The sequence below is a fragment of the Adiantum capillus-veneris genome, chromosome 18 (assembly GCF_014529385.1).
Source record: "Adiantum capillus-veneris isolate H3 chromosome 18, ASM1452938v2, whole genome shotgun sequence".
NCBI lineage: Eukaryota > Viridiplantae > Streptophyta > Polypodiopsida > Polypodiales > Pteridaceae > Adiantum > Adiantum capillus-veneris.
In genome coordinates, this window is record NC_140948.1 from 12327265 (window position 1) to 12347630 (window position 20366).

The 20366-nt window shown below is 46.1% G+C and overlaps 1 protein-coding gene across 4 annotated transcripts in view; it reads right to left on the reverse strand.

Annotated features, from left to right (window-relative positions):
* The window catches only part of LOC147435237 (uncharacterized), an 86599-nt gene that overhangs the window by 54103 nt on the left and 12130 nt on the right, over positions 1 to 20366 (reverse strand). The window contains exon 2 of one of the 4 annotated variants that reach the window (XM_086488326.1): positions 1010 to 1180. The exons of 2 other annotated variants lie outside the window; for them this stretch is intronic. The gene's annotated coding sequence lies outside the window, so the exon portion shown is untranslated. Of the gene's footprint in view, positions 1 to 475; positions 740 to 1009; positions 1181 to 20366 lie in introns of those variants that run through there. One more of the 4 variants, XM_086488327.1, reaches the window with a different exon arrangement.

A 20366-nucleotide genomic window follows, 5' to 3' on the forward strand; every position in this document is an offset into this window, starting at 1 on the left:
GTAAATCTCTGTTTGACCATCTGACTGTGGATGAGAAGCAGATGAAAAATTCAACTTAGTGCCAAAATTTCAAAGAGTGCGCGCCAAAAATTGGACGTGAACTTAACATCCCTATCAGAAACAATTGATTTTGGCAAACCACATAGGGGGTACCAATGCTTAATGAACAACCGTGCTACATCTTGTGTAGTAATTGTGGCTTTACAAGGAATCAACATACAAAACTTGCTGAAACAATCGACAATTGTCAAACATTGAGTGTTCCTTGAATGCAAACTTGGTGGAAGGTTAGTCACAAAATCCATAGAAATATCTTGAAAAGGTTTATCGGGAATAGGCAGCGGAAGCAAGAGGCCTTGCTGCTTACCCCGAGGAGCTTTCGTGCAAAATTCTCTATGTGCAAACTATATGCTTGACACAACCCAAGAAAAGAACACACATCATATGCAATTTTGGGCAAATCCCAATTACGAACCTGTTCCACCTTCGCGGGATCTAGCTCGACGCCTTGTGCAGAAATGATATAACCCAGATAAGTGACTTCAATGAGAAAAATTCAGACTTCTTAGCTGCAATGTACAACTGACACTCATCCAAACGGATTAGTACCCTTTCGACATCCCTTTCATGTTGTTCCCACGATGCAGAAAAAATGAGAATATCATCCAAAAAGATAAACACACATACACCGACCATATCGCCGAAACGACCTACCATGAGACGACACATGTCAATCCAAAAGGCATAACAATATACTCCCATTGCCCTCGCTCAGTGCGAAAAGCGGTCTTGAAGAGCCTTTGAATACACTTACCTGATGGTATCCACTCTTGAGATCGACCTTGCTGAAAACCTTAGCCCCATTGAGCCTATCTAGGATTTACTCAATGCGAGGCATCGGAAACTTGTTCTTGACGGTCATCTTGTTGAATGCCCTGTAATCAACACACAAACGAGACGAACCATCCTTCTTGCGAACAAACAAAATAGGAGTAGCAAAAGGACTTACACTAAGACGTATGAATCCTCTAGCCACCAACTCCGTGAGTTGTCGCTCTAACTCTTCCTCCTGTGTCTTGTTCAAACGATAGGGAGCCTTACTGACAGGCTATGTCCCCTCCATAAGCTCGATGCGATGGTCTTCTGGCCGCTCGGGTGGGAGACGAGGTGGAAGATCATCCTGCAAAAAGAGATGTTTAAACTTGGTAAACAAATCTGAATACTTAGCTGGAGCATGAATGCTCTGGGAAACTGGAGCAGCATAGATGAATGCCGCTTGTGCTCCTCGTCGTAATTCACGCTTTACCTGCAGATGAGAGATGAGAGGCAAAGAATGCAAGCCCTCCTCAACACGAATGATGAGGGGGGAGTCAATTTTGGCATTTAAAGTGAGTGTTACCCTCCCAATCAATGAGAGGGTTATGCTCACGAAACCATCTTATGCCCAAAAGCATATCACATCCTGAGAGAGGAGACACAAGAAATTTCCGACGGAAAGCATCTTGTTGAACGGTAAACATCACATCAAGATACTCTTTCGTGATGAGAGAGTCCATACCAGGAGCGAAGTCGAGAGGAGATTTCTGACTAACCTCTAGGCGGGCTCTTTCAACAACAGAGGCACTAATCACATCATGCATACTGCCTGGATCAAACAATATGATAAAGCGCTGACCCTTTACATGACCATAACACTTCATAAGAGACTCATCAATGTGTGTCTCAGAGACCTGAGAAGATTCAGCTTGGATCATTAAAGTGCTTGTGGTTGTTGTGGGTGCCTTTGGTTCTTTAGGTGGGGTTGTCTTAGGACAAGCCTTCTTAATGTGACCCTTGACGTGACATTGATAACATCTACCTTCCTTAGCATAGATCACTTGTTCTTCAGCCGTGATGTATCCTCCTATAATTCCTTGTGCAGCTTTTTCATCTAGGGTTCAAGGTGGTACCAAACGTACTGTATGTGGCGTATATGTACGTATTGTACGTTGTTTCGTACAGGAAAAATTTTATGTACGTAAAAATACGTACTCTAGTAAAAAAACCGCAAAGTACTAAATTTTCTAGGATATTTCCAATAAAAAACAAGAGAGAAGCCAACAACTTATAGAGACATTCAAAGACACGTTTTACAAGACAACCACCTACTATGTAACTACTGTAAGAGACTTAGATTTTTATTTTAAATCAGCACCGTACGGACTTCCCACCCACAAAAAAAAAAAGGCGTATGGATCATTTCGTATGGTACGGATCTGTACAGAACGTCCGTACGGTACGGAACCGATCCGTACGTACGTTTTGATCCAACCTTGCTAGGGTTAGCTTAGGTTTTGCAAGTGCTTTAGCTTTACCCTTAGATTCATTATTAGAGTTCTTTTCCGAGGAATTAGAGGAAGAAGAGCTAGAAAAATTACCATTCTGACCGTTCTTACCATTTTGCGTGTTCTGAGAATTCTGAGATGTTCCTTGAGAAGTCTTGTCCTCCTTAGATTTTTCTTTGTTGTGCTTCATTTCTTGTGCGAGAGCAATCGCTACCGCCTTGTTGAGATCGATTGGATCAAGTACCTCTACATCATACTTGATATACTCGTCCAATCCATAAAGCAATGCCTCCTTGCGCTCTGCATCCGATTTGCGTAATTGAGTGCCGAGCTGCAAAACACGATTAGAGAAAGACATAACCGGCATATCATTTTGCATGAGAGTGCGTCAATCGTCCTTCAATCGTGCGAGGTACTGAGGTGGCATAAACCGCGCCTTGAGCTTGTCTTGCAAATCAGCCCAATTGAAGAAAAGGGGCGTGAATTCGTCGGCTTCCTCTAGGTGCGCGGCTAACTGTGCCTCTTGCCATGCGTGGTACCAATTGATGGCATCAACGGCAAGGTACATAGCTACCGTCAAAACCTTGCTATTCTCTGTCTTCTTAGTTGTCGCAAAATAAGCATTAAATTGATGCAACCAAGAATGAATAACAGTAGCATCCATCTTACCATCATACTTACTGAAAGTTAACTTCTCTGTGACTGGGTTGTTGGAGTCCGCATCCCGGCTTGCGCCACTTGAGAAACTACCAACATCTTTGGCTGGTTCAGACTTCGAGGCAAGAACTTGCCGAACCAATTCTTGAGTGCGGAGGTCTCTTTGAACCTCACGATCGGCCTCCAAGGCCGCTAGGCCGCTAGGCCGCTCGTCTTGCTTCGGCCTTCCTCTTTTCTTTGTGCTTTTCTTTCTTTTCGTTCGTCGCGCTCGCGTTCCAAGGCAATGCGAGTCGCTTCTTCTTGTATTACATTTCTTTCGTTTCGTTCTTCGCACTCACGGTCCAAGCCAATGCGAGTCGCTTCTTGTTGTGCCGGTGCAACTCGATTCACTTCTTGTTGTGCCAGCGCAAGGCGAGTCGCTTCTCGATGCGCTTCTTATTGTTGTGCCATCATGTCCAACATCGACTTGACCATCGCCTCCATAGAATTTGATACAATCTGGACGTAGATGGAGAAGGAGGGTCGGAAAAACCTCCTGGTGGGAAAAATTCTTCGTCGCCTCTCTCATGCTCATCACCTGTATGCGAAGTATCCATTCCACTTCGGGTGATGACCATGCACTATGATCTTTGGTTCTTAAGTTCACGTGGAACTTGGGTTCTTTGAGGGTCTTGGGTTCTTGGGTTCTTAAGGTTCTTAAGGGTTTTCTTTCGCTTGCAATCTGTGTTTGAGAAGGATCTTCTCTTCACCTGAGTTCTGCTCTTTTCCGCAGGCGCACCCCTTGGCAGCCTTGCGCTCACACCAAGGTTGCTTTTTCCCACCTCACGTCGATTGGCCGGTCACTAAGTGCACGGTATGCACTCAATGAGTGAAAAGAGACACAAGGGGAGGCTGGACAAGCCCTTCTTTCCTGATATTCCTGTCACTCTTCAAAAACACGATTAGGAATCGACATGCCCAAGTGAGCTTGGGTTTCGTGCGACAGCAACAAGCAAAAAAAATTCTTGTGATTCTTGTGGTTCTTCCTTGAGTGATACAGAACACTACCAAAGCTCTAATACCAATTTAAGGTGCAGCGGAATGAATGTTGTTCTTTCTCAAGATGAGTGCTCCATAATATGCTCAAGGTTCCTTTTTGTTCTTATGGAAGGGAGAGCCTTCTGTTCTTAATGAGAGAGTGCAATAATCATAAACAACGTGAATGGACACTGTGCGTGCAAGTGTATGAGACTGAGAGATAGAGAGAGAAGAGAAATACGACACCAAGGAAGATGTAAAACCCTCCTTCGAAGGCCCCACTCTGGTTGGCGAGAGTGGTCTACGATTAATTGCACAAACTGGTACAAAGTGGATGCATGTGACTGATGCAAGTCAAGGCTAGGTCGATGTCGACGACGGGGATGACGAGACCGACATTGTGGCTGAAATCTGATGCTCTTTATCTGCTGTCCAAAAACGCTGCTGGCTGAATTCTGCTACTGCTGAAAACGCCAAGGAAAACGCTGGTTTGCTGGTCTTTATCGCTGAAATTCTCTTGCTGTCGTGAGGCTGAAATGGCTATGGAAAGAGGGCGACAAAGGCCTGCTGAAAACGCCCAAGGGCTGAGATCTGTGGCGACAAAGGCTTGGATGAAAAACGCTAGGCCTGAGGAGTCTTCTAGCGATGCTGCTATGATGAAAAACGCTACTGCTGAGAGGCTATGGCGAGGGTGGCTGATGCTGAAAACGCCAAGGGCTGAAGTTCTCTGGCGCTAGTTGCTTGCTGATGAAAATGCTAGGTATGGGGGATCGCTTGCTATGAAGGAATCGTCCAAGGGGTGGGAGTCTTGTTGAGAGAGAGGGGGGAACCTGCTGCCGAGGGCCTGTGTTCTCCTTGCTCATCTGCCAAATAGTGCTAGCCTTGGTTTGCTTATATATAATCTTACCCAATTTGTCCTACTTAGTTCCCAACAAAAGTCATTTAAAATAATAAGTGAAAATTGTCAAAAATAGGTAAAATACACTGGAAAATTCCCCTGTAGGATTCTGATGGATTCTGATGAGAATGCTTATGATCATGTTGTGTGCAACCAGAGGATATGCATCTATACTAAGTGCCTGGGCATGCATGGTCTGCGAACAGACTTACAAAAGTGCCAGAACACTTCTAATCTAGACTGACTGGACTGACGGAACCCTTGTTATGAAGTAGCTTGTCCACGGACACATAGGGTTGGATGTGTCACGTGACACGAGCGGCCGGAGGACCATCGCATCGAGCTCACGGAGGGGGCACAGCCAGTCAGTAAGGCTCCCTATCGTTTGAACAAGACTCAAGAAGAAGAATTAGAGCGGCAACTCACGGAGTTGGTGGCCAGAGGATTCATACGCCCTAGTGTAAGTCCTTTTGATGCTCCTATCTTATTTGTCCGCAAGAAGGATGGTCCGTCTCGTTTGTGTGTTGATTACAGGGCTTTGAACAAGATGACCGTCAAGAACAAGTTTCTGATGCCTCGCATTGAGTATATCTTTGATAGGCTCAATGGGGCAAAGGTTTTCAGTAAGGTCGATCTCAAAAGTGGATACCATCAGGTAAGGTAATTCAAAGGCGACATCTACAAGATCGCCTTCCGCACAGAGCAAGGGCAATGGGAGTATGTGGTTATGCCTTTTGGATTGACAGGTGCCGTGGATACATTTAACCGTCTCATGGTAGGCCGTTTTGGCGATATAGTTGGCATGTGTGTGTTTATCTTTCTTGATGATATTCTCATTTTTCTGCATCGTGGGAACAGCATGAAAAGGATATAGAAAGGGGTTTTAGCCCGTTTGGATGAATGTCAGCTGTACATTGCAGCTAAGAAATCTGAGTTTTTTCTCACTGAAGTTACTTATCTGGGTTATATCATTTCTACAGAAGGCGTCAAGCTAGATCCCGTGAATGTAGAACAAGTTTGTAATTGGGATTTGCCCAAAACTGCATATGATGTGCGTTCTTTTCTTAGTTTATGTCAAGCATATAGTTCGCACATAGAGAATTTTGCACGCATTGCCGCACCCATGACGGATGTTTTGGAAGGGGTAAAAACTCGCCGACAATGTGTGGATTTGTCCGAGGCAGCCATTGAGGCTTTCGCAGCTCTCAAAGTTGCGTTGATAGAAGCGCCGTGTCTCATCCTTGCCTCTTGGGACAACTCCTTTGAGGTATGGACGGATGCAAGCAATGTCGCTATAAGTGTTGTGCTTCAGCAGCATGGCCGTCCAGTTGCATTTCTTAGTCGGAAGTTAAATAGTGCAGAAAAGAACTATTCCATTTATGACAAAGAACTTCTGTCTGTCATTCACTCTCTCAAGCATTGGAAGCATTTTCTGTATGGTAGAGAGTTCACACTTCACATAGGTCACCAAGCCCTCAAGTGGCTCGAGTCTATGCCTACTGCACATTGGAGTGATCGCCAAGCATGGTGGTCACAATTTTTTGAGCAATTTGGTGGTTTGATTGAGTATGTGCCTGGTAAAGCTAACCCTGTTGCAAATGCGTTACATCACAAAGGACAGATCCTGGCTCTTGAGTCAAGATCCACAGTTTCTATTCAGGGTGTGTCTTTCGACAGCATGAAGAACCAGTATGCAGATTCAGAGTTTGGTAGCAATGGTTGCGGGCTCTTGCTTCCCAAGGGCCCAGTAACTATCTCATTCGTAAAGGTTTGTTGTATTTTCGTCACCGTCTATGTGTGTTGCCCTCTCTCAGGACAGCCATATTGCACAATGCTCATGACGGGCACAGGGGAATGAACACTTTGGAGAAAATAGAAAGATTTTTTTATTGGCCTAAAATGCGAAAAGATGTGTTCGTTATGTCACACAGTGCACCATTTGTCAAAAGGTAAAAGCTCCTCGAGGTAAGCAGCAAGGCCTCGTGCTACCGCTGCCTACTTTCGATGGTCCTTTTCAAGATATTTCTATGGATTTTGTGATTAACCTTTCACCTAGTTTGCATTCAAGGAACACTCAATGTTTGACAATTGTTGACCGTTTCAGCAGATTTTGCATGTTGATTCCTTGTAAGGCCACAGTCCCTACGCAAGGATGTAGCACGGTTGTTCATAAAGCATTGGTACCCCCTCTGTGGTTTGCCAAAGTCAATCGTTTCAGATAGGGAGGTTAAGTTCACGTCCAATTTTGGCGCGCTATCTTTGAAAATTTTGGCATTAAGTTGAATTTTTCATCGGCTTTTCATCCACAGTCAGATGGTCAAACAAAAATTTACAATCAGTTGGCTTTTGATGTTTTGAAGTTATATGTGCATGATCAGCAGTCTCATTGGGAGCTCTATCTCTCATTGGTCCAAGAAATTTTGAATGACTCTTATTCCTCTACCATTGGTAGAACTCCGTATCAGGTAGCTTTTGGTCGTCCGTTCTAGTCACTTTTGACGCGCTCGGTCAGTCAAATGCCTGATGCCAATGCTGAAAGCCAGTCGTTGGATGAGATTTATGAGAGTGTGAAGATTCGGCTAAGCAAGGCTCATGAATCTTACTCATGACAGGCTAACAAGCAGTGTCGGGATGTTTATATCAAGGAACGAATCATGAAGCAACGTTCTAAGCAAGTTGGAAAGAAGTGTCCTAAGTTGTCTTTCAGAATGTATGGTCCATTTCCTGTCATTAAAAAGATCAATAAGGTTTCTATGAAATTACAATTGCCTAACTCATGATCAATAAACAACGTTTTCTATGTTTCTTGGTTGAAAATGTTTCAGGGTACATCTCCAAAGGACATTTCCAAAGAAGAAGAGCCCGAGATCATTGATGAAGTTGAAGTCATGGAGCCGGAGCAAGTGTTGTTGCATCAATTTTGCCATGGCTCAAAAGAGCATGTCAGACAGTACTTTTTGAAGTTCAAGGTTCGAGCAACCCACGAGGTAGTGTGGGTTGATGAAGACTTTCTCAGAGATTATCCAAAGTTGTTGGAAGACTACAAGCAAGCCATGCAGCTCGGTACCAGTACCTCACTTTGAAAAGGAGGGGATGTCACGTGCATGTGCATGTGGACAAGCTATCTCAGGTCTAGGGTTCACGTCACCTTAGAAAGTGTTATGGCACCTTTACAAGCCTGTGAACGTATGTCCAGTTGCATATCCTCTAATTGCACACCCAGAACCACCCAGCATATACATTGTACAAGCAGAAGGTCCAATTCCCGGCCAGTTTTGGAACATTACATTTTCCAGGCAATTTGGCATTTTTATTAATTTTAATTACCATTACCAAGGTCGTGGGCTGTAGGGGAGCTTGCTCGACCCACCTTGCTGCAGCTATATAAGCAGACAAGGAGCGACCAGTTTTAGTAGAAGAGACAGAAAAAGTTCTAGCAACTTGCAGTGTAAAAAATGGCTAAAATAGGAAAAATAGTTTCTGTGCACTATGAAATGCTCCTGATCAGTACTGACTGTAATCTGATGATCATGATGTGTGCAACCAGAGGATATGCAACTACTCTAAGTGCCTCGACATGCACGGTCTGCGAACAGACTCACAAAGATGCCTAAACACTTCCTAAGCTGACCTGAACCCTAGACATGAAGTAGCTTGTCCACCTGCACATGGGGTTAGATGTGCACGTGACATCCCCTCCTTTTTAAAGTGAGGTACTGGTACCAAACTGTATGGTGGCGAAGGAGATCGCCAACAGCGTCTGGAATCCTGGAAAGGACTCTTCGCCGGCCCACTCTGATGCATGGGTCATGCGATACTTGAACTTCATGAAGGCCTGCAACGCTTGCTTCTTTGGGCCGCGTCGAAGGCGACACAAAGGGATCTGTGACTGCTTCAATGGTCCAACTATGTCCATGGACGTAGATCCACCTTCTTCAAGAATCGCCAGGAGGAAAATTCCTGAAACCACTTCCAACGCAAAAACATGAACATACCCATTCCATGAGTGACTGGAAGGGTCCAATGGGGTGCCAGCATGAGTATTTTGCAAGAGGGATCGATGAAGAGAGAGAGGGGGCTGATTTTGGAAGGCGTTATCACACACACTCTCACACAATCTCATGTGTGAAGCAAGAAGACTCTCTCTCTCCTTCTCAAGCTTTAATGGAAAGCTCATCATCTACTCCAAGCTTGGAGAAGGGAGGCCTACACCAACAACTCTTGGCTTTGTGATGCAAATCCAACCAAGAGCCAAGCTTCAATGCATGCTCATCTCCTCTACCATGCTGATTACTAAGCTATGCTAAGCTATTATAAGTGATTAGGTGAAGAGATATACTTCTTTCTCGTAAGACTACTCCTCCTTCCTCTCAACTAGTAATAGTAACTACACTCCTATAATCTGAAGGTTAACTTAAAGTTGAGTAGGGTTCATCCTTTTCCCTACGTCCATACACTTAAGCATAAGGGTATGACAAAATTCTAGTCTTCTTTAAAGATTGTGCATGCAATGTAGATGAACATAGACACGGAGTGCCAAACCGTCCATCAAACACACGCAAAAAATGGAATCGAATCGTGTCTTTTTTATCTAAATCTATCAACTGTGGCAAATCACAATGGAAATGCCGATGCTTGATGCTCAATCCTTCTTGTGCTCTTTCGTATACTGTGTCATGCCAAGGAAGAGACATGGAATGTGAAATCCTTGAATGCAAACATTTCATCTTTTCATGAGTAATCCGCATACATCCGTGCTCATTCATGAGTGAATCGTGTTCATCGTACAATGTGGCATGCCTGTGAAAAGGGAACACATAAAGACGGTGACTAAAATACAGGAAACCGTCACGAATGAAACACTCAAACAATGCGTGCTGACTAAGAGCACACACAATACTTCATGTGGGGGTTCCTTAGATCTCGGCTCGAGAGCCAAGATCGGTTTTTTGTGATTGATCGAATCTGCAATGAGGTTAGCTTCACTAGAAAAAGCATCAACTAAACTATAATCCTTGTGAACAATCACATCTTTTTCATGCAAATCATAATCCTTGTGAATAATCATATCTGTGTCGTGCAAATCATGTGTTCATGCTGTGGAAACAAAGAGACTGAGAGAGTCTCCTTCTCCTGATTCTTTTCACTCTTCGCCTGCACATTAGAAATGAGAGATGAAGAATGAACAACATTCTCCCCACGAATGACAATGGGAGAGTCACTTTTGGCATTGAAAGTGAAAGTATTTTCCGCCCAATCAATGAGAGGGTTATGCTCACGAAACCATCGAATGCCTAAAAGCATATCACATCCTCAAAGAGGAGATACTATAAATTTTTTGCAGAAGGACGCTTGTTAAGCAGTGGACAACACATCAAGGTACTCTTGCGTGATGAGAAAGTCCATACCGGGAGCGAAGCAAGACACCTCGAAAGGAGATGTCTTGCTAACCTCCAAACGGGCTCTTTCAACAAGAGTGTCACTAATCACATCATGCATATTGTCAGGATCAAACAATATGACAAAACACTGACCCTTCACATGACCATATCACTTAATGAGAGACTCATCAATGGGAGGATCATGAGAAACTTGGGTCACACTGGTGTTCTCATTTATGGTATGAACAGAGGATGTGGGTTCTATGAGTTCTTTAGATTCATTAGATTCAATCTTAGGACATGTTCTTTTTATGTGACCCTTGACATGACAATGATAACATCGACCTTCCTTAGAATAAATGCCTTGTTCTTCTGACGTGATGTATCCTCCTAAAATTCCTTGTGCTACTTTTTCATCTGGAGTGAGCTTAGGTTTAGCAATTGTGTTAGCTTTGCCCTTAGATTCATTGTGTGGGTTCTTTTCCGAGAGACTAGAGGAAGATTGGTTAGAAGAGTTACCAATCTTACCGTTCTGAGAATTCTGAGAAGTCTGAGTGGTACTTTGAAAAGTCTTGTTTTCCTTAGGCTTTTCCTTATTGTGCTTCATCTCCTGTGCGAGAGCAATCGCTACTGCCTTGTTGAGATCGACGGGATCGAAGACTTCCACATCAAACCTGATATAGTCGTCCACCCTGGCAAATCAAGCTATCCTTGATTATATTGAACAGCAGAACAACCTTGAGGAAGATGATGATAAGGCAGAAGCTAAAGAAGAAGAGAAGGAGGAGGAATCAGAAGAAGGGCATGATGATGATGACTCTCCTTTATCTCCACCTTCAAGACCTGGTACTGGTCGAGCGGGGGATACTGGAGGAAATCAGTCCAAGACAGACCAATCAGACTAGCATGAAGGTCAGCAGGTGGGAGATCAACAACCCAGTAACGCTGGAAATTCACCAGCACACCAATCACAGCACGGTATGGATGATAAAGGGAAAGACAAAGCTATGACTGAGATTCTAACAAGTGATGAGCGACATTCATTACAGCTCATCACACTGAACAAGAGATTACGACATCAGCAGGCTCCTATAACCAGGATGTATCTAGAGGATGATGATCTTATCATTGATCTGGAGCGATTTCAGCGACTATATGTCGGCGCTAGGGAAATGGTTCAACATTGGAAATCAGCTGTTTTCCATGATCAAGAGGTGTGCCAATTGCCTGAGCATCCTAGTACAATACAACTGCTAGAGAGAGTGCCTAAATGGATACTAACTATTGATGAGAAAGTAGCTAATCCACAACGGCAACGGCATTCTACTGCAGATTGTCATTCCCTAGCCATGGAATTAGAGCTCCTGCTGGGGAATAAGCCGACATATAAATGTATGAAAGATGTCAGAAGTCAATTAAAAGAGGTCTTAGTGCAAATGCAAATTCCTAGGGGAGTTCTAGATCAGAGGGTGCAAGCTATTCTTGAAGACCAGACTACTACCAGCAAGGGACCTCAAACCCAAATGACAGTAGGAGAACAAGCAACTGCTCTCCGCAGATTATTTCAACTGGTTAAAGTTACCAGAAAGATGATGCAGCAAGAGAACCAGGCTGTCCTTAATTTTCTAGAGTTTGTACCTGATTCCCGAGTTCTCCTGTATGCTTTACCAGCAAGAGAAGTGGAGTTGCCGAGGTGTTTTCCAGCACTATATCCTCAACATACAGAACCAATGGATCGGCTCACATACTACAAGATTACTGATGATCTTCAGGATTGGTATGAGCGATCAACTATGGAATGAAAAACCTGGCAAACGCTATTCAATGATAATCTTCAATTAAATGATTTCCAGGAATTAAGAGATGAGGTGCAGAGGATCAAGCTGTGTATGGAACAATGGAAAATCCAGATTAGAGGTCTCACTAAGATCACAAACCAGCTGCTGCAACTCACTGTTGAGTCCTCTAAAGTTCCTAAAAAGGACATTATGGCTAAACCAGGCCTAGGACCACAATACAGAGAGATGGCTGAGATTCTCTTTGAAGCTAGGATCAAAACAAATCAGCCTCTTCCAGAAGGATGGATCCATACAGCTTCGCATTGTCACAAATTGGCCAGAACTCGTCTAACAAAAGGCAGACGCACGCTCTATGATCCTGACACCAAAACTTATCATCCCCTCACGTCTTATGGAGTCGAAATGACCAAAGAGAGGCGAGATCAGCTTGAGCAAGAGGCCATTTACAGACTCATTCAGAAGGACAATGCTGGCACTGGGACTTCTTAGACACCATCAAGACCACAGGGCAAAAGGAAGCGTTCAGTAGAAGGATATTGGGTAGTTCCATCTCAGAATTCGATGGAGGAATTTTCTAGCCGTCTCAGAATCAGACGTGGATTTTTCCAAGAATTTTCAGAATCAGACGATGGATTTTCCTAGTAAGGTGTTGGTATCTCTTTGGTTGGACACCCTTGGAATTACAATTATAGGGGTGTCAAGCACTCAACAAGCATGAAATATGGCATAAAGCTAGCAATACCACAATAGCCAGAAATGTCAGAAGGCTACGCTCATGAGGAACATCGGCCAACTCAGCAAGCAAGCACAGAGCTTCCTCAAAACTTCAGAAGGATCAGACGGTGGATTTTTTCAGAAATTTTGGAGTCTTACCAAAATTCAAAAAAGGAGGGAAGGATGTAGATGGCGGAGATAGTCTCAATAGGTGGGAACCGGCTCCTGGAAGCCGAGCAACGGACCGGTCAGTAATTACCATGACGATTACACAGTAACTTCAAAGGGCTATAAATAGGACCCATTACATTGTAATCAGGTTGGTTGTACTTTTGGGTTGTTTATCTTTTGACTTCTTACTCTTAGTTGTGTGGTTGTAGTCCTAAAGCTCTTCCCGAGCTACATTATCTTCACTATCCTACTCTATAATCCCTAATACAGTAGTCGAGTGTACTTCAGTCAAATATACCTTGTATTCATTCTTCCTAAACTCTGAATCTGAATCCGAATCTGAACACTAATTCCAGTCATTCAATCTGTCTATCTCCTCAGCAGATGTATTTCAATTCATGTAACTATTCCAATTCAGTTTCTATCTTCTCTTCCAATTTTACTGATTGAACTAATGAATCAAAAGTAGCTGTAAATTATAACACTGGAATCAACTATCTAAAGAGATCAGCTCTAATTCCAATTGGCTGATCTGACCATGCGGCGAGGATGTGGTGCACGAAGGTGAGATGTGAGAGGTTTGGGGGCTGCGGTGCCGAGTCTGACTGCTGAAAACTGAAAACGCTGATGTAAATGATGGTTCTGTAGCCAAGAAACTGCAAACGCTAGGGTTGATTTGCTGTTCCAAAAACGCTAGGCCTGAAGAGGTATCTGTTGCAAAAACGCTATGCTGAACTGCTGGAAACTGCTTAACGCTAAACTGATCTGCAATCTCCAAAACGCTGGGGCTGATTTGCTGCAGAAACGCTAGGTAGTCTTGTTGGCTAGAAAACGCTAGGAGTTCCTGCCGAGTCTTGCTGAGAAGATGCATTGTCAGACACTGGGTCTCTGCTGCCTCTTCTGCCAGAAAATGCTAGCGCTAGCTTTCTTATATATTAACTTGGCAAAGTTGCCCGACCTAGTTTCCCAACAAAGTCACTTATTCATAGTAAGTGAAAAATGGCTAAAATACGGAAAATAGGTTATATGCACTGTAAAATGCTCCTGATGGGTATTGACTGTAATCTGATGATCATGATGTGTGCAACCAGAGGATATGCAACTACTCTAAGTGCCTGGACATGCACGGTCTGCGACCAGACTCACGAAGGTGCCTAAACACTTCCTAAGCTGACATGAAGTAGCTTGTCCACCTACATATAGGGTTAGATGTGCACGTGACACGTGTACTCATTTTGATCAATGAGACCAAAACATCGTTAAGCATCTATCTGATAAAATAGTAGTGCACATCAATATGTTTGGTACGCGCATGAAACATGGCATTTTTAGCCAAACAGACTGTACCCTGGCTATCACAACAAAGGACAGGCGTGTCATCAGGCAATCCAAGCTCACTAGCTAGGTGAGCTAACCATATGGCTTCTTTGAAAGCCTTTGTGACTGAAATATATTCAGCCTCATTAGTAGACAGTGCAACTATCCTCTAAAGCCTAGAGCACCATGGAATCGGACCACCTAACAGGGTGTAAATGTACCCACTAGTTGACTTGCGGGTATCAACATTACCGGCCATGTCAGAATCACAATATCTCTGCAGTTCTAATAGACCTTTTCCATAACATAGGAATTTGCTTTTGGTCCCTTTTAAGCAGAGTTACCCGGAACGCGGAACGGGAACGGCGATGGGCCTCCCTGCGGAACGGGGGAACGAGAACAGGCCCGGAACGAGAATGGCACGGAAAGGGAGGCTAAAAAAACACCCAAATATTGTTTTTTTTAGCGTTATGTGTTTGAATACAAGTAGTACTAGAGTCCTTTGACTCTAATACCCACAAAAAACACGATTCGAAGACCATTCAACCTTATTATGACTTGATTGGGATGTGCGGCGCCCAGAGTACATAACACATATACAACATTAAGCAAACACAATGCCCATACACAATGCTCTCAAATAATTGCAAGAGTAGTAGTCAGAGATAACACTTTGGAATTAATTATGGCTAACAAGCCTCAAGGGCCACCAAGGTGCTACAATAAATACAAAGGGGGGCAAACCACTGACCACTGACCACAATACCAAAAGACTGAAGATGACAAATACCATAAAGATGCTAGTAGCTACAAATGGCAAAGAGGGCAAGCCTCAAGCAGCCATACAAAAAGGTAAGGATAAATGGCAAAGACTCAAGACTCAAGAGCCACTAGCCTGAGAGGTCTCCCAATCCGTAGTAGCCGGCTGTAAATCATGCACATCCTCCCATTCCTCATCATCTAGCTCTAGGTCCGGCTCAATCTCAGTCACGGATGAAGTACCTGGTGTTGGTGGATGTGCATCTCCACCTACCTAAGGAGCCTCTTGCTCCATCTCCCACTGTGTAAAAGGATCTGTCTGTTTGTCTGTACTCTTGCAAAGCATTTTCAAATTTGCGCTGATGAAGACAAGATCTTTAGCCTTCTCCACTCCAAGCCGATTCCTCTTCTTGGAAGCAATATGGCTAAAGGTACTCCACAATTGCTCCAAGCATGAGGTACTAACTGACTGGCTGAAAATACGGATCGCCAATCTCTGAAGCTCAGGGCCATCGTAGCCATAGTCCTCCCACCATAGCACTGAACCTATCTTCCTGCGATCAATCTGAGCATTTGGACTGCCAAATGACCCCCGCATCTCTCTGTACTGTCTCAACTGATCTCTGACAATGCGTCGACCATCTCTGTCTAGAACCATCTTGTTTAACATCTCTGTAAATTGGTTCATGACTTCCCTATCTGTCTCTTGCCCTGCACCTTGGAACTCCGGATCCACCATGTACGTTGCCCCGTGTAAAGGAGAGGCATATGAATTCCACCTTGAGCTGCAAAGCGCATGGATCTCCTCATACCGCTCTGCGTTCGGCTCAAGCTGTGCAAGCTGCTTAATCATGCGGTCCATTGCCTCATAAATCTTGGCAATGCAAGGATCCATGCCATCCAGAACTCGAAGCAAATGAACCACCGGTTTTACCTGTGCGTCTAGACTCTTGAGCTCCTTCCAGAACTCAAGATCCTCTGCCTTATCCTTGCACAAAATCCTTGCAACTGTCTTTGCATAGGGGGAGGTGGTGAACTCATCACTGATGAAGACTTGTCGGACCGCATTTTGACATTCAGACAGCCTGCGTACAAGAAGAAAGTTGAATGCGAAGCGGGTGTCTGAATACTTTAGAAGCACTTTCTCGCCCGACCTCTTGAGGTACTCACTCCGAACCAAGTTGTGATTGTTGATGAAAGTAACAATCTTCACTGCATCAGCAATGACTGGAGCGATCCAGTCTAGCTTGCCGATGTCTTTTAGAAGGTTGTTCAAGCAGTGTGCCATGCAGAAGCACACTGTCACATGCGGATAGTGGCCCTCTATAATAGCTGTTGCTGCCCTATTTGATGCCTCCCTATCTGTGACAAAGGCCACCACGTGTTGCTCACCGATGGTTTCTATGGCCGCTGTCCACTCTGCAGAGAGGACATCGGCGGACTTGCCACTCTCGGTGGCATCATGAGAGTGCACAAAGTACATCTCTCCACTCGAGTATGCGACGAGACCATGGATAGATCTCTTTCTTGTATCGCTCCACCCGTCGGCAATGAGGGAAACGCCATGCTTTGCCCAAAGACGTTGAATATTGAGGGTTGCTTGTTCCACGATAGCCTTCTCTCGATCGAGCAAAGTGGTCCGGAGAGCCTCTGAAGATGGTGGCACATAGCCGGTGCCATACTCTCCTATCCGTTGCACCATGACTTTCCAATACTCCGACCTATTTCGATCAAACATAGAAGAGGTTAGTATCAAAAAGGTGGAACCGACGATAACGGAAGAAATGAGAGAGAAGATTGATAAATCATAAAACAATGAACATACTTCGCCGCGACAAATGGGATATGGTCGTGATAGAAGAGTCGAGCCACGGCCGCATCCACCTCTTCCTTCTTCTTTGGGTCCCAAGAGGTGGCAAGGGTCCTTTGGCGACATTTTGGACCTTGTGAAGATGCACCGACACCTACACCGGGTAGAGAGGAAGAAGGGAAAATGAGGGTCTTTGGATCAATACCTTTGCGTGCGGGCTTGGCTTTGTGGTTGAATTGCCGATCCTTTTCCTCGAGGTCCTTCCTCTTCTCGATGGTTAGGTTGGAGCAAAATCTCACCTCATGTCCCGACACTCGAAGAAAGTGTGCCCTCACTTTGTCATGGCCCCCTTTCCGATGTAAGAGCATAGCTTGCATGCCCATGCACGAGAACCTCCCGCCGCCGACAAGGTGCCCTCCGAGGTCACTTCATCCCACCACGACCATTCCTTTTGAGTGTTGCCCGCATGAACGGAGGGGGTTGTACGAGAAGAAGAAGCCATGGATTATCCGTGAAAGAGAGAGAGCTTGATCTTTGAGGATTTGAGAGAGAGAGAGATAGCTTGAGAGAGGGCTTGAGAGAGAGAGAGGCTTGATTCCGTTCTTGCTTGAGGCTTGAGCAATGAGAAGTTGAGATAGAGAGCTTGAGAGAGAGGCTTCACCTCTTGGAAGTTGATACCGAGAGAGAGAGTTTGACCCTTGAGCCTTGAGGGTTAGCCCAAGAGAGAGAGAGGTTGAAACTTGAGAGCTAGAGGCTAGGCCCCTATGGCTTGAGAGTTGAGAGCAAGGGAGAGATGGCCCCCTTCAAACTTCCTTGATGCTTTGGTGAAGATGGGGGCAGGGGAGATTTATATAGGGCTGTAAATGGCCGTTGGCTGCCCAAAAGTCCCAAACAGCTACATTTTTAAAAGTTGAAATCTGCCCGTTGCTGCCGTTCCGGCTCGTTCCAGCCGGTCTGTTCCGATGATGGCATGTCTGTCGGAACGGTAGTCCGTTCTGATGCGTTCCAGGGAATTTTGACCGGCCGGAACGCCGTTCCGGCGTTCCAAGCCCCCATATTGGCGTTCCCCGGTAACTCTGCTTTCAAGTACCTCATTATGGACTTTACAACATTCCAATGTGCTTTGCCAAGATTAGACATAAAGCTGCTCACTACTCCCGCTGAAAAGCAACGTCAGGTGTAGCGGCAACCATAGCATACATGAGAAAGCCACAAGTTGAAGCATAATGTACTCCCCTCACAGCATTGGTTGCATCATACTTCTCTTGAAACAAAAACAACAGTTTTTGTTGCCTATCTCTCATTATGCGCATGCCCAAAATATGTTCAGTTGATTCCAAATTTTTCATTGCAAGAGCTGAATCCAACTGGTTTTTGAGAGTGTCAAGAGTGCTCTTGTCACTGGGTGGTTGTCCGCATCTCTTTTGATATATAAACAGTGATCTACGTTCGAACCCATGTTTCAGCATGAAAGTGTCAAACTCTTTGTACCATTGTCTAGAAGCTTATTTCAGTCCATACAAACTTCTTTTTAGCATGTATACAAATTCTTCCATGCAAGTGATGACAAAACCTTTCGGTTGAAAAGTACCTTCAAGTGGTCATTGCGGAATAGAAAGAAAACGCGCCCTCGCTGCTGCTGTGATCCTTGCTGCCCCCCCCCCCCCCGTGCTGGCTGCCTCCTCCTGCTGGCTGCCTCCCTCCCCCCCGCCTGCCCTCAGCCCCCGCTGCCCCCCCTCGCGCTGCCCCTGCCCCTGTCGTTCCGCCCGCCCTCAGCCACCACTGCCGCCGCCCGCTGCCCTCTCCCCTGCGCCAGCTGCACTACCCTTCCCGCTTGCCGCTGCCCCCCCCCCCCCCCCCTCGGCCCGTTCGCCCGCCCGTTTTGTTCTTTCACCTCGACAGCTCCCTGCAGTTCGGCCCTTTCGGCACTGGTTCAATTCCTTGGAGCAGTGTTCGGTGCGCCCAATTGCAGCACCCTCCCGTCGCCCTCTTCTTACGCCACAGCAGTAGACACAGATGGAGGCTCCAGCTTCGCCACAGAGGGACTCGCCAGAAGCCCCCTCGCCCGACCCCGTTGAGCCCACCATTCAACTTGCTCTCTCGCCGACAAAGCAAGCGAGCCTTGCCGCTGAGGTAGAGCGATTGCAGGCGACCTCGGTCATCTGCAAGATTCTCGGCACCCGACCTGGTAGAGGAGAGTTGCGAGACCTTCTCCAGGCCCGCCTTCTCGCAGAGGTGGGCAAGATCTTGGATGTCCGGATTCTCAGACGGGGTTACTATCAGATCGAGTTTGAGATCTCCGAGATGGCGTCCAAGGTCATAGCTATGAGTCCACTGGCCATCCGAGCATCACGTGCCCACTTTCGACAGTGGCGACATGGTTTTGACCCGGCTTCGGATGTTCTAGTAGAGGAGGCAGACATCCCCATCTCAGTCTACTTTCCGGGTTTACGGAGGGAGTACTTACCACTTCTTTCCAGGATTGGTTCCGCCATTGGGACTGTCCTGGAGACACCTCATATGGCAGCATCAGTAGCTACCAAGGCGGCTGGCATTCCCTCAATTCGAGTTTTGGCCACAGATACCCACACGCTCCCGAAGGTTATCCTTTTGCCTCGGGTGAGTGGGGGTTGGTTTAGACAGAGTGTGGAGTACTCGGGCCTCCCGAACCAGTGCTTCATTTGCCGACAGATGGGCCATCTAGCGAAGGCCTGTCCACGGAGGAGGCCGCGACCTGCACCACAGCCTCAGCCCCAGCCTGCCAGGGCTGGCCCGCAGCCACAGTCAGCGGCACAACGCACACATGCAAAGCCACCCTCCGAGCCTGAGGCTCCAGCGGAGGAGGGGTGGCAGCAGGCCCGTGGTCGACGACGCCAGGGGCCACAGCGTCAGCCTGGCACTCAGAGTGGCCCTCAGGTGCCTACTCAGCAGCAGTGGGTTCCCACGAGAAACCGCTTTGGTCCTCTTGAGCAGGAGGAGATCCCTGCGCCAGCCCCCACCTCCGCTTCACCCTCGACAGCCTCTGCCCCCCCAGAGCTCCCCCCTTCTTCCTCATCCTCCCCCCCGCCTTCTGCTCCCGTCGCCTCTCCACCTCGCCCCTCTACCTATGTCGCCCCATCCCGCCCCTCTTCTCCTTCGCTCCCCCAAGCTCCTTCTCCCATGAGGCAGCCTGCTTCAGGGTCCATGCTTTGTTCCTTGCCGCTAGGGGGATAGAGGCCTTGGACTCAGCAGTTAGTTTCTCCTTCCCCCTCTATGGTAGGGCCGAGACAGAGTGGTCCCTCGACTCAGTGTTGGGATGGTTGCATACACAGGTCCTAGAGTTCTGTCACCACATGGGAGAACTTGGAGTTACAGATATACTGCAGACTTTGTGGCCATTGGCCAAGTTTGCGGTGACACCCCCAGACTCAACAGGATGTAGGCACATTGTGGTGTACTTCTTTGCTGATACGCAGTGTTTGCCTTGCTATGTATACATTCATGAGGACTCCTAGACAGAGGAGGTTGCTTTACGCACGG